The sequence below is a fragment of the Cyphomyrmex costatus genome, unplaced genomic scaffold (assembly GCF_001594065.2).
Source record: "Cyphomyrmex costatus isolate MS0001 unplaced genomic scaffold, Ccosl1.0 scaffold14, whole genome shotgun sequence".
Classification (NCBI taxonomy): domain Eukaryota; kingdom Metazoa; phylum Arthropoda; class Insecta; order Hymenoptera; family Formicidae; genus Cyphomyrmex; species Cyphomyrmex costatus.
This window is the reverse complement of record NW_017275390.1, coordinates 2,375,857-2,390,093: the sequence shown is the minus strand read 5'-3', so window position 1 is coordinate 2,390,093 and position 14,237 is coordinate 2,375,857.

Sequence of the window (14,237 nt, the reverse complement as noted above, 5' to 3'; positions counted from 1 at the left end):
TTAACACATATTTCATTCATCTTAGAATTTACATTTTAAGACACATTATTATATTACTTATTCACTTACTCATAAATTGTATCACACATTTTGATATTCAGAAATGTTTAATATCAACAAAACCTTTATTTAGCATAATCACATTATGTTAAATTAATACTCAAATATATTGAATAATTAAACATAAACTGTTAACAAGAACGCGAGTAGACCGTTTCTAATACAAATACATGTTTTTACCATGCAACTTAAATATCTCTGAATCTACTGACAGTATCTCTGAAAAAATTTTAATTAATATAATACTTTCTTATTATAAATTTTCGATAAAATTGCGTATTTAAAAAAAGTAGAAAATAAAAGTTATCAAAAAAGAAAAAAATATGTTGAACAATATGCCTGCGAGGCAATACTTTACAAGAATTTATATTTTCTTCGCCGCTAAGATGTAAAAATAGGTAACTATTTCCAGGTTAATGGATCGTCCCCTTTGTACATTTGTAATTCCCACAATTTTCCTGATTATTCTTTTCGTTTAATGACACACACGTTTCTAGGAGAGAAAATTATTCTTCTCAGGATTGAGCTACATTAAACGAAACTGAAGTTCGTTGAACCGTCGAGGAAGAAAGCGTGCAAAGCTCGCGATTCGTGACATTGCGTCGTCTCGGGGTGAAATGGCAATGTGTCGTCGTGCTCTCGTTGCTCCGAAGTCTCATTGTAAGACAAATTACGCATTCGCGTGTCACATTAACTGTGCTCGTGTTTGTTACATCGTACATATTCGCAGCGTCGCGATACTAAACAGAAACGCAAGTCTTCAGGACGAAAAAAGGATAAATTTTCCGACGTAAGAAATCTCGTTAGTATAGCGAAGGAGGATCGATTAACTCGAAAGATATTCGCACGGAGTAGCGGGAGTTAAGCTCCCTTAAACTCATTAAGCAACCGTGCTTCATAATAGTAAAGTTATAATGGTAAAGTTCAACATTGAGGAAACGCAGAATATTTAGCTAACAAATGCGATTGTTTCGCGGTGTATATTTTCGTTCGACGATACGTTATATGATATACGATCGCGACAAAAAAAAATAACATTCTACAAAACGCATCTCGCGAGAATTATTGGAATTAGACACCCCCCGATATCGATCACGTTCTTTCTGCCCATGACGTAAACATTTTTCTATTTCGATGATACCGCGGCGAAAAATATCACGAGCGGACGCGTAAACCGAACGCCGCCGTGCGGGAATTTACGACGGTGATAACACCGAGGTACGACTATCAATCGTCCGTTGCATTCCCGCGACCCTTGACAGTCTCGGCAATTTTTATCCCGGCGTCTATCTTCGCGGTTTATCGCGCGACGTACTTTTCCATACGCTTTCGTCGCGCGAAGCAGACCCTCCGGCGGCGCGGCGCCGCGGCGCTTTCCTTCCAAAATCCACGCTCGGTGTTTTTGACCTGGGACGACCCGAGCCGGAGATAACCGAAAAATAAAATTGCACGACCGCGCGAACGTCACTCCGCGCGAAATATCGACAGCGGTCAATTTCGGAGCGCACCTCCGTGCAGAAATCTTGCGTGGCAAAAATGTTCGTGATCCTTTTAAACAAAAATTACACCCCCGACACTCTTGGTGCTATATACTTATTTATTTAGACGATTTAAATTTATTTCAAATCCAAATGCGAAAATTCACGCAAGGCGGCGATATTCCGTCCGTCTCGAGAATGGAACATTTTCCTATGCGTGAGAAACGCAATGTTGAATACGCTGTATTGACAATGCTGTTGTATTTCGCGGAATCTTTGACAAGTGGCATTCAATTCTTCTCGTTTATCAGCAAGAAAATGAAGTTACTTTATTCCTTCGTTTTTTTTTTCTTTAATTTGCTATTATATTCGATTAACTGTCGATGCTTATATATGTATATAATATTTATAAATATATTACAATTTTTCCAATATTTTCTTTTTTACAATCTTACGTTTTTTTTTTTGCGTGTTTTTATGTTACGGTATAACGTTATGGATAGAATATGAACGAGCTATAAAAATACATTCCGGCAAAAATTACAAGAAAGTTTACATATATTTTATCAAGTCCGATATCGATCGCCACGCGCGCGAAGAAACTCTAATTTTCCAACGCTGATAAAAAGAGGCTAATAAGAAAGTGTGTTATAAAATGGTAAAAAGAAATCAAAACGTAATTCACCGAGTATAATTAACGTAACAATTAACGCGTCAAATATTATTGCGTTCACATGCGGCGCGTAGCTCCATTTTGCTAATCGCGCGCCCTTAAACGAGCGATACCACCTGGTGCTCTCGGTAATCGCCTTGAAATCCGAAATCTGTACGTCGGTAAACTGTTTCGTAAGGGAATAAATCAAAACGCGACGTAAAGCGTAGACCGAGGATCTAATTGCCTGTTCGAAACGTACCGTAAATTGTTTATGTCATCGATCTCACGCTCGCATAATCGACTCGTCGCGGTTTAAATTTAAAGAAAGCAATTCATAGCTATATGATAGCGCGAGACAAGGCACTAATAAATTACGTACGACTCACTGGAAATGATCCGTTCGGCATTCAAAGCGCTCTTTCGGCTACTCTCGTAGGCAGGCCGATGAAAAATCCTCAAAAATCAACAAAAGAACACTGGGACCAAAACGAGGGATCCACGGGAACACAAAGAGCTCGCTCGCACAAAACGCAAACTCAACCGCACGTAAAACGGCGTTCACCGGCGCGACGGGCGCGAGGCAGCGAGCAAGCAAGGAAGGAAGGGAGGAAGGAAGGAAGGAAAGTGCGATGACGCGCGTGACAGCCGCGAGGGAAGCAACTCGCTTAAAGACGGCGTGGAGGAGCCGTCTTCTTCTCCCGCGCTCGCGACGAGGCCGATCGGAGCGTACGAGAAAAGCGTCAGCTGGCGACGTTCTGTCACTCGAGAACTTGAAAAAGAAGCATCGAATGGAGAACGATTAGGAGGATGAGAGAAAATAGTGAGAGAAGGACAGACAGACAGACAGAGAGAGAGAGGGAGAGAGAGAGAGAGAGAGAGAGAGAGAAAGGGAAAGAGAGAGGACGGTGAAGCTTGCACGCGACCCGCGTACGAGGGAGCTTCGAAAGTACCGACACGACGAACGAAGCACTTTCCCGTACGAGGCTCTGCCGGGTACTGGGGGTAGCGCGAGGTCGCGCTATCGAACGCACCTCCGCGCGCCGGCCAGTTGACGCTACCGGCGCGGCGCGGCGCGTCCAATCGTCCGCGCCGTTTGCGCCTAGCAGCGCAGCGTCGCGTCGCGTCGCGTCGTCGTCCTGAAAGCGCGCCGCGATCATCGAAAGTCATCATCGTCAATCATTTTTAACTTTTGCCATTGAGCTTTTCCCCCCTCCCCCGGGGAAAAAAAGGAAGGATAAATATTTTTACTGCCTACGGCGGAGTATCTCCCGCGTATTTTTCTCAGGCAAATTGACAAACACTCGGCGCAACAATTTCAATCTCGAATTAGTTCGTTATAAAGTGCCCCCCGGAGCGCACACAACCCGCAAGAACATTTTTAATTAATTACCACGTTTCCATTAACCACTATCGCATTCGCCCAAAGTAAACGAAATATTACACGACGCGGTATAGGCGAAGACTACCAGTATAATTACAGAATTACTCAATTTATAAAATCAAATTTCCACTTATCACGGGGTAGCAAGAATTTAATTAAAAACCTTTCGCGCGATATATATTCTCTTGGTTTTACACAATTTATTATGTATAATTTATAGTATAATTTTATTTTATTTGTTTTACCTTCATTACACTCAAAAAAGAAGTGCTCAGTTTTAATATGTTAAAACGTGTTTTCTCCATTTTTAAAACTTACATTTGTTTAAAAAACTAAACATCTTTAAATGTTGGAAAAATGGAGACAAGAGTAAAAAAGAGTTTGAAAATCCAACGCTTCTTTCTTGAGTGTGTGTGATCGTTTCTATTTTTCGTCATCGGCGCGATTACTCGCTGTCTATATATTCGAAATTTGACAACAACGTGGTCGAGCCGCATATATGCGATAGCGAACATACTGACGGATACGTGATGCTATCCCTCGGGCAATATCCAAGATGAGATTGCTCTAACGCGTATTAACGCTTCTAATTTATGCGCGTCCATTGGCCGTGCGAGATCGCTCAAACCACACTCGGCCATCCTCTGCCGTAGTATCGCGGTCGGCCTCTCCGTGCAAACAGTTCAGCGCGTCGCTATGATCACGTTGATCAAGAGGCTCAAAGGGATAGGAAACACCTAGAAACCCTCAACTAGTACGGCATTGTCTCGGGAACGTGATTAGGTGTAACAGGTTCATTGTAACTTGTAACGAGGTACACGTAACGATCGCGCATGCACTTCTTTCGTGTAACGCGATTTCAAACGATTTCGCGTGAGGATCCACAAAGGGTGATGATACTAAATGTTCAACGTTAAATACGTAATCGAGATTTATGCGTTAAAATGAAAAAAAGAGTTATATTTACGCGCGAGAGGGGAGCAATTTGTAGCGCAATAATGCAACGAATGTGTCGAATATCTTGTTCGGAGAAACAATGCGGAGTAACGTGTATATTTATTGGCCCCTAGGTAGATATTGGCGATGATGCTGTTTTCGCGATGAAACATTCTGCGCTAAATAACGTCTGCGCAAACAAGTTGGCAGATGAGTCTCCTCTTCACCATCCAATATGCGCCCTGTGTTGCCACAGCGTTATTGCGAAATTGGATATTTCCTTCGAAAAAATCGCCATAATCTCTATACTAATTTCAATTTTCTGTTTCACAATTATTTGTAATACATCACCGACCTTATAATACTCTCATCGCTATTTTCACTTCTCTTTTGTTTCTCTATTCCCTCACTCCTCTTTTTTTTGTCTATTCTATTCTACTATATCGTATGATATTTTATTCCATTTTATTTTACATTCTCACCTCTTCGCGTATAATATTTTCTTTAAATTTCTGCGCTACTTGTCTGTAAATGTTCTTACCTCTCTCGTGCTTGCTAATTTTCCTATTTTACTCCTTACCTCTCCAAATTTCTATGCCAATTATTTGTTGATTTTCTTATTTTGCTCTTATTTCTCACTCTTGAACATTAATTATTTACTTTTTCTGTATATTCTTAAAGGGCTTGCCGCAAAATAGCAATAAATGCTTTATCTATTTGTCTATAATAATAAAATTTCTAACGTTTATTAGAAAATAACTGATGCAAAATATTTTAGTTTCACAAATATTATATTCTGTACGGAAAAAAAAAACAATTTCACTAAAGTATCTAAAAATTGAGATAGATTTTCGTTGAACCATCAAAATAATTATGTAGGAAACACAAGCGTGAATAATGCAGCAAAAAATTTTGACACTCTGACAATCAGTTTGAACGTTCTATAATTATTTGATAGTCCAACAAAATTTAATTTCAGACCATGTATCTGGCTAATTTTTAGATATTTCAGTAAAATCGTTCTTTCCATACGTTAATCGATAAAAATGAAACACGATAATGCACAAAATTGGAATCAACTCCCCTAATGGCGTCTCTCGATTCCCATTGAAATTACGATTATCAGGTGGCACAAAGGGACATGTTAGACGTGTTTAACCAGAACACCCTCGAGCGATGCGCGGAATACCCTTAGACCGTTATCCTCAGGAAGCAATTAATCCCCATGGAGAGAGAGAGAGGGAGATAGAACGTTTGATCTAAAAAGCAGGTAAAAGAGTAAGCTTAGAGTGTAACCCTCTCGCTGGGGCGAAGATATTGTGCTCTAATTAGACGAAAGAATTTCATTTCTCGATCCAATTTCCATGGTGCGGCGCGAACGAGCCGCTCTTGAATAATCGTTAGTAGAACTTTCGCGCTTTACCCGCAGATTACCATACTTTCCTGCAATAAGTATGGAACCTCCGTCTTCGGGGCTCGCCGCTTTATCTCGCGAATCTCATTTTTCTTGACGAAACGACCATAAACGCGTCTCTATAATCATGCTAATCGCGCGTAGGCGTCATTCGAGCGTGTTGAATTTACCACGCGAATAAAGTGCCGTCGAGATCGCGGTGCAACACAGAAATTATGACTCTTAAAAATGAGATACTGAGAAGTAAATGATAAAGATTCTCTCTCTTTCTCTAAAAATAAATACAACGAAAAAATATTACGTCGCGTAAGTTTCTTTTTCTAAACGTATTATGCATATTTGTTTCTTGCATAATACAGCATCTTTGTCTTGATATTTGTTTAGAAAAGCAACACGTCGTACAAATATAAACAATCAAAAGCGATATCAAGTCACAAAATCGTTCACCCATGCAAATATGAAATAGAAAATGGACTATGTGTTGTGTACATGTGACGCGTTATTTCGTAACACACTATTACCTATTGTATATACCTATTGTATACGTTTCGAAAATAGCATTGGGCGTTTTTCAGTAAGAGATACAGATGACACAATGTAACACAGTGAATCATTTTATCCTTGTTGCCAATGTTAAATATGGATGAAATGATCCACTGTGTTGCACTGTGTCAACTGTTTCTCTTGTTAAAAGAACCGCTTCTCTGGTTTTTCATTATTACGTACCTATAACTATGTAACGCCCATTATCTGTTGATGGATAAAATCAGAGATATTCATATTTCATCTTTGTGAGAATAATAAGTTATCTCGGAAAAAATTTTTAATTGAGTCTTAGGTATTTAAAAAAAAACCCCGTATTCATATATAAGTATCCTTCTATTTACGATTACTTCAACTTTGCAGATTTATGACCGATATATTAAGAATTATAATAGAAAAAGCTGAAGTCTTAAATCGACATTAAAATTAACCTACATTATAGTAGAAATAAACAGACATTAGGTAACTTACAGGGTCTTCCATTAAAAGGTTTCTCTCGTTTTGAATTAATAAAAAAACAAATAAGTTTTTGGAAACACGTTTTTAAGATATATTTTATTCTAATCCAAAGTACACACACACACACACACACACACACAGATTGTGCGATTAAATATAGAATACAGTATCAGCCAAATGGCCGCCTCGACTTTTCTTATAAATGGTCATTCTTTTGAGAAAATTTTTAACGTTTTCGCACAATTGCGGCTCAATTTCACCAACAATTCGGAGCATATTTGTGTAAATCCTATCTTTCACATAGTCGCAAAGGAAAAAATCCAGGGGTGTTAAATCACACAATCTAGGCGGTCAATTGAAGTCTCCGTTACACTAAAAATGAAACTTTCAGGGAACTTCTCTGCAAAATTTTCACCGTGTTTGTAGTGAGTTTCCACTATTTCTATGCGTTACTCAAGCGAATATCGATCCGTTGTTATTAACTGCATAGTTTTTATTCGACAACTGTCAAATATGACAACTGCATCTATAACAGGTACAAAATGTCGCAAAATTTAAAATGAAACCTCTTAATGGAAGATCCTGCATTTTTTTCACATAATCTTGTAATTATTATGTCCAGAATGACTACTAATACAAATATTATTAATAAAAAATTATTATTTAAAAAAAGAAACAAATTTAGAACAATATTATATGATTACTATATTCGATTAAAATCTCAGAATATAACCTCAATAGTTGTAAACAGAATGATATCTATACGTATTTTTATGCTATTCTTGCTCGACACAAATGACGTCCTTGTCGACACTTACTTATGTCTCGCACTATATTTTTGGACTCATTTAGTTCACGATTTGTGTGTCCAGGGTTCTGTTACAACCGAAAGTTCGTGCAATATCGCGTTCTCCATTCTCACGTTCCATAACGATCGCATACCACAATCTTGCGAATTAAAGCAATTAAAACCTGATTAAAGACCGACCATCCAGTCCTTCTCGAGTTTCGCCACCGTCGAGGCTGGGAAGGAAAAGAGAACCGCACGTTCCGTTTGATTCGCAGAAAGCGATCCGTCTTCATTACTAGCCACCACATCGTATATCCTGACAGCGATAATGGCAACGGAAATGCGCGAACAGTCCAATCGCTTATGAAAATCGCAGATAATGGCTTCTCCTGCGCGCTCAGTAACTTTATCCTCATTACTCATTACCTTCTATCATTTCGTTCTTGCTGAATTATCATAATAATACACGTACAATATCATTCGCAGACATTCGTTGCGTTGACACGTATATCACAACTTTATTTTATTTCGAGAATACCGCCGATTGAAATCGCGAGTCTCACGAACTTGAAGCAAAAAAGAAAATGATCAGGTTTGAGTTGGAGCTACTCTTGCGCCGCCCTTCTGCTTTTCTTCTTCGAACAGAATTAAAGTGATTCTAATAGGAAGTACGTGCTTAAAAGGAATTAATCCCCATCTTTAATCTTTTCCTGCGCTATGTCAATAATCATCTTCCAAAGATTAATCCCTTTTCTTTTCGTTTAAGATTTCTTTAATCAGAAACGAGTATACGTGCGTTGATCAGCTCGCCTTAAATGAACTCGAGAGGTATTAAGCGGACCAGGCCGATTATAAATTCAAACGACTATCAAAGATCAGCGCAATAATCTCCGATATCTCAAAATGAACGAACCCCATCCCCTACCCTCCTCTTGTTATCATGATGGAAACGTCGATATTCGCACACCTGCTGCATATAATCTCTGTCAAATCCGCTTCATCCATTTGAGCGAAATGTAATCATATCTGAACAGTCTCGGTGTGTAACAATCGATCGATCGCACACGTGAAAAGATTTGCGGTTGGTCGCTGGTCACTGTTACGGTTTGCGTCGATGCCCGCAATTCGGTTTCTGTTAGCGTGCGTATATAACATTAAGTGCGTTCATTCGATAACGGTTCATTCGGTAAGTTCATTCAAGGAACGTGTCAACAAGTAACTTTGATCGTGATAATGTAGATGTAATCAGTGTAACCTTAAGCATTCGTTTTTAATCAATGTTTTACATCCTCCGTTCAACTCAAGTTTTTCTTATTGTTCTATAGACTTTCAAAAAATATGAAAAAATTTAGAATTATTTTGTTAACATTCATATTATATTATTAATAGTTTTTTAACACGTTCCGTGATCGCATGAGTCACCCATGCTGTATTTTCCGTTTAATTTGTTTAATATTATATGACTATAAAAAGATAATAAAATAATTTTTTATACTAATAATAAAGAGAGAAAGGGTTTACGAGCAAACAAATTCGTTAAAACATTTTAATTTTATTCTAATATATTTCGAAGAATATTACGTTATTTTTGGCGTTTCGTTAAAAATGTTTTAACGAATTTGTTTGCTCGTAAACCCTTTCTCTCTTTATTATTAGTTTGAAAAACTTAACGAGCCTTCTCACTACATGTTATAATTTTTTATATTATACGTAAATATACATATATCATAATTATAATATATGATGCAATATTGGTAGGTATATTATGCTTTCTTCTTTATAATAACTTTTGTAATTTTTTACATTATTATGATATAACATTATAGTTTTTAACAAATATAAAACGCAAACAAAAATACCACACAAGTTACTTAAAAAAATCACGACAAAAAACAAGACAATTTAAGAGAGAAAATCAGACTCCAGTCTCCTTTATTTCAAAGAAAAAAAATAAAATTTCATTTATGCCAAACAAGTTCAGACTGCAGATGAAAGATTAAAGAATGCTATTAAAACTCTTCAATCAATTTATTTTGATCATTTTAGAGACACAACACATCTTTATTAGAAAACTGAAGAGAACAAGCATTCTTACAATTAGAACAATGCTCACATGTAAACGCGTATTACTTTTCGTGCGATAGTCCTTTAACAAAAGTTAATGATGCGGCGAAAGGGAATATAAATAAATGATTGAGCGGACGAATGTCGTGGAGTTCCTTGTCAAGGGAAGACGAATTCTGTCGCGCTTTGTAGTCAAACTATGAATCAACGTGCGCGCCACGCCTTCGTTTCATTCACGAACCTGACGACCTACGAAAGCATGAGACCATCGTGTATACGCGAGCAAGAGACGAACGGAGCGACAGAGGATTAAGATACAGAAAGACAGAGAAAGGGGAAGAAAGAGAAAGCGACCTGGGAAAGAGAGAAAGGGAGAAACGACTGCCAGGACCAGAGATTGCAGCGTCCGTTTTGGCCTGTTACGTATTAATGCCAGTGTCGTTGGCGTTAAAAGTGTCAGCTTTGAGTGTAAACATTCAACGAAACACAAGACTGAATGCAGAAACAAGTGATAAAAGCGAGAGAAAGGCAACACGATATCCGCGATAAATTCAAATTCGCAATTTTTGATCGACCGAGTCTCTTTATATCGCACGGCGATTAGGACAGAAGGAAGAGAAAGAACGCGGGAACCAATCTATATAGCGATCTGCTCGAATGGATCAACGCGGCAAATTCGCGCGGGGCGAAGCTGTCATTCGTACGTAATTAACTGTCCCGTTGAGCTTGGCCGCGATTCAAATTGAATTGACTATCGTTATGCGTCGGGGAGGACGGGCGTGATGGCGGTGACGGTGCGGTGCAGGCGATTCATTCGATTTCCGGCCCGATCGGCCCGAAGAGCCGAAGGCGTGACTGAAAAATATCCCACGGCCGGTAATTAAGGCCGGCTTTCGCAATTATACACTCTGAAAATGTCCGGCGCGCCGCCAGAAATTTATACGTATACCGCATATATTGGCGCGAAAGCGCGTCCCGTCATTGTTTCCACCCACGATCCTCCGCATGATCATTTCATTTATTTACACATAATCAACGCGCATTCAACGCTGATTCCAATAAAAAATGAACGAATTTTACACGACACCTTTGCGTTACGTCTATCAATAATTTTTGCGATACGACGCACGTAGCTCTCGGCTTTGTTACGATCGTCGTTTCAAGTTTGACAACATACACTACCCCTCAAAAGTATTTGCCTACTTTAATTTTTGTAAGTACGAGTACCTCTTTTACACATGCAATTTCATTTTAATTCTACTGTTTCTTTTACTCCTTGTAAAATTAAAAACTTTTAGCTATTAAACATTATTAAGTCTAACATGTAGAAAAGGAAATGAAAATTCACTCGTCTTAATTTAATTAAGAAAGAGTCGGCAAATACTTTTGAACGGTATAACAAAGTGTATAACAAAGAGCTTCCCCTCGTTTCCATAAAAAAATATTAAAAACAGTAAAGAGTTTTAGTGTATGCAATATACAGATGAATATCTTCAGCTTAAAAAGCTTCTTAGAAAGAGCAATAAGATAGCAGTTAATGGGCTGATAAATAGTAAAATACTCCCAAATGATGAATCACCGACAGCGTTCGCAATTTTTAAAATATTTTCCGCGATATTGAAACGGCGGGTCATTAACTAGGCGCTACTTAGGCAGCGACACGCGATATTATGTGCGTAATAATCCGTGAATACTGTGCCTGGTAATTCAAAATCGAAAACTTAGCTGCAACTTTAAAGAGACTCGCGAGTATAAGCGAAGCCAAGAACGCGCCGACAACGGAACGATTTGCGAAATGAAATCACGAACTTAGCCGCGTGTGCACATTATGTATACATTGTCCCGTTTATAATGGCAATTTACCTGACGCGACGTTAACGCGAACAACGCGAAGTTTCGTCGACCCGGGGTTCATCTTCGCGACGCGAGGTTCTTTGTTCGCTCAATCCTATACGCCTTTAATCACTGAACCTACCAGCTACAACGCACCATTATTTGCCATTCCGCGTCAACTTTCTCCCGTTCCTCCCCCAGACACCTTTTTGCGTCTTCGTCGTCTGGTCGAAACCGTCGTTTCGTATTCACAAACCATTTCGCACGTGTCCCAGTTGTACGCCATCTTTGAATTAATCCCGATTCGAAAGAATCTGCAAATGGATTATCGTAGAATGGCGCGATTCTCCAGAGAGCGACGCGACTTTTTAACGCGGCTAATCTCGATTAGTTCCCCCTAGATACTTCGCGACGTAATTCGCGAGATAAAAAAGCCGATACGGTAGAAACTCTGTAATTTCAATCTCCGTTGTGGAAGCCGCGCTTGTTGTTGTGCTCGACCTGAACGCACAGTCGGGAAAAGGTGTGCCTCTCGCGTCGAGGCTCCATTGATCGTAGGCGGGAACTAAAGCTAAAATAATTTCAATGGATTTTCTCGAACCTCATATATACAGGCAAAGAAAAATGATCTTGCTTTTATCTCTCGCGATGATCGTTCAACTGCTATACAGAATTCGCAGTGTCGACGCGCAATGCGACACTTTGTGGGACAGATGGCATTTCAAAGTTGGTCGCAACTGCAACTCACCGTTTATCTATGCGCCCGTCCTTCGCGACCGCGGTTCGTAACTTCGATCGAAAGCAAACTCCGAACTGGATTAGGAATCCCGCGAATAGTTACCATAACTAATAGACATACGGCCCAAAGTATCCATTCGCATGATAGGCGAAATGCATTACGGTTGCTGCCAAACACATATATGTATATTTACCTGCATCTGATGCCGGCGGAGAGCCCCTCGTTAATTTCGTACTGATAGGGACGCAATCAGTCGATCGTTTGGTCTATTAAATTCATCAATAGCGTATACTGCGGATTAACATTGACACCGTTCTCTTTACGAGCAAATATCTCACGTCAATTCTGATAGCAAAGTGGTAAATCACAGATTTGCGGATCTATCTGCTGCAATTGATCTACCTTTTAAATGTCCGCTTTTGCCGAAATAAATGAAAACTGTGAACGCGACTGAAACGCAAGCGGCATTTCGCGGATCGGACCTTCAATCCTATCGCGCATTGCATTTTGTGCAAGATAAGCTATCGTATCAATTCCGCATTCATTTTAAAATCGCCTAGTTTTATATGACGTGGTCTGGCCGCTTTTCTATTGCGGAAAAAAAAATTTGATACACCAACTACAGAAATAATGACGTATACGCGCGAGAGCTCGCGTATCTTCGCAGCCAGATGCACAACGTTCGTGGGTTTATTATTGTTGCGCAAACAACCGGAACTCCGGGCAGCCCGGATGTGTTTATCGTCGGATTAGCGATTCCATTGCCCAAGCTTTTCTGCTTCGACGCACCGAGAGGAGTACGCAGACGAAGCTGCACCGGCGCTGCTTTTCGTTCACGCGTTTACGAATCATTCACGGTAAAATCGAACAGAGCGAATGAAAAGGGCCAGGGAGAATACTAATTAACGAGGCATTTCGCCAATAGCGTCAAAAGGGAATTTGATTTAGAGGCAAATCCGCTGCGCTGCTGACCGCATAATATCTCTCGCACAGGTGAATCTGATCAATTAAATCTACCGAATGCAGATCCCCTGCCTAACGGCATTCGTATATACGATCCATCTATGATCATAGAGTTAATCTCCGACTATATAAACAAGATTTTGTGGAAACGCAGTCGATCCTTTCAAAACGTGATTTCCTTGCGATTTTGTTAAAGTATTTCGAAATTTAGTCGGATATAAAATATTGAAAATAATTTAGTTGAATCATCGTAATAATTATATAAGACGTTCAAACTGATTGCTAAAATGTCAAAACAGCATTGTTCATCATGCTTGAAAGTGCTACGTAGTTATGTTCCAATTTATATGCATACATCCATCGATATCTATTTATAATTTAATCCAGAATCAATATCAACAGCAATATTGTTCAATTAATTTTTATAAAACGTTATAAACAAGTGAAAAGACTTGATCCGTATAAATTTCGAAAACTTTTCATTCCGTGTTTAATTGATATTTTTACATTGTTGAAAAATTGCTATTTAACCTATTTCGAATATGTTTAAAAATTATTCTTAAATTACGATTTGCAAATAAATTAATGCGTAAAAAGAAACGGTTTACCTGAAGTACATAAAAATTTAGTTAGATACAGATCTAAAAATAATTTTGTTGGACGATAAGAAATACTTATGTAGGACAGACTAATACTGTAAAAAGTTTTAATATTTTACTTTCTAGCAACCAGTTTAAATGTCTTACATAATTATTTTGATGATCCGAACAAAATTATTTTTACTTTTAAATTTAGCTAAATTTTGAAATACTTCAGTAAAATTATTCTTTCTTACCGTTGTTTTTACATCACAAAGTTTATGATAATTTCAACAACTTTTAATTATATTAATTATTTCTTCTTAAATAAGTAATTATATTAA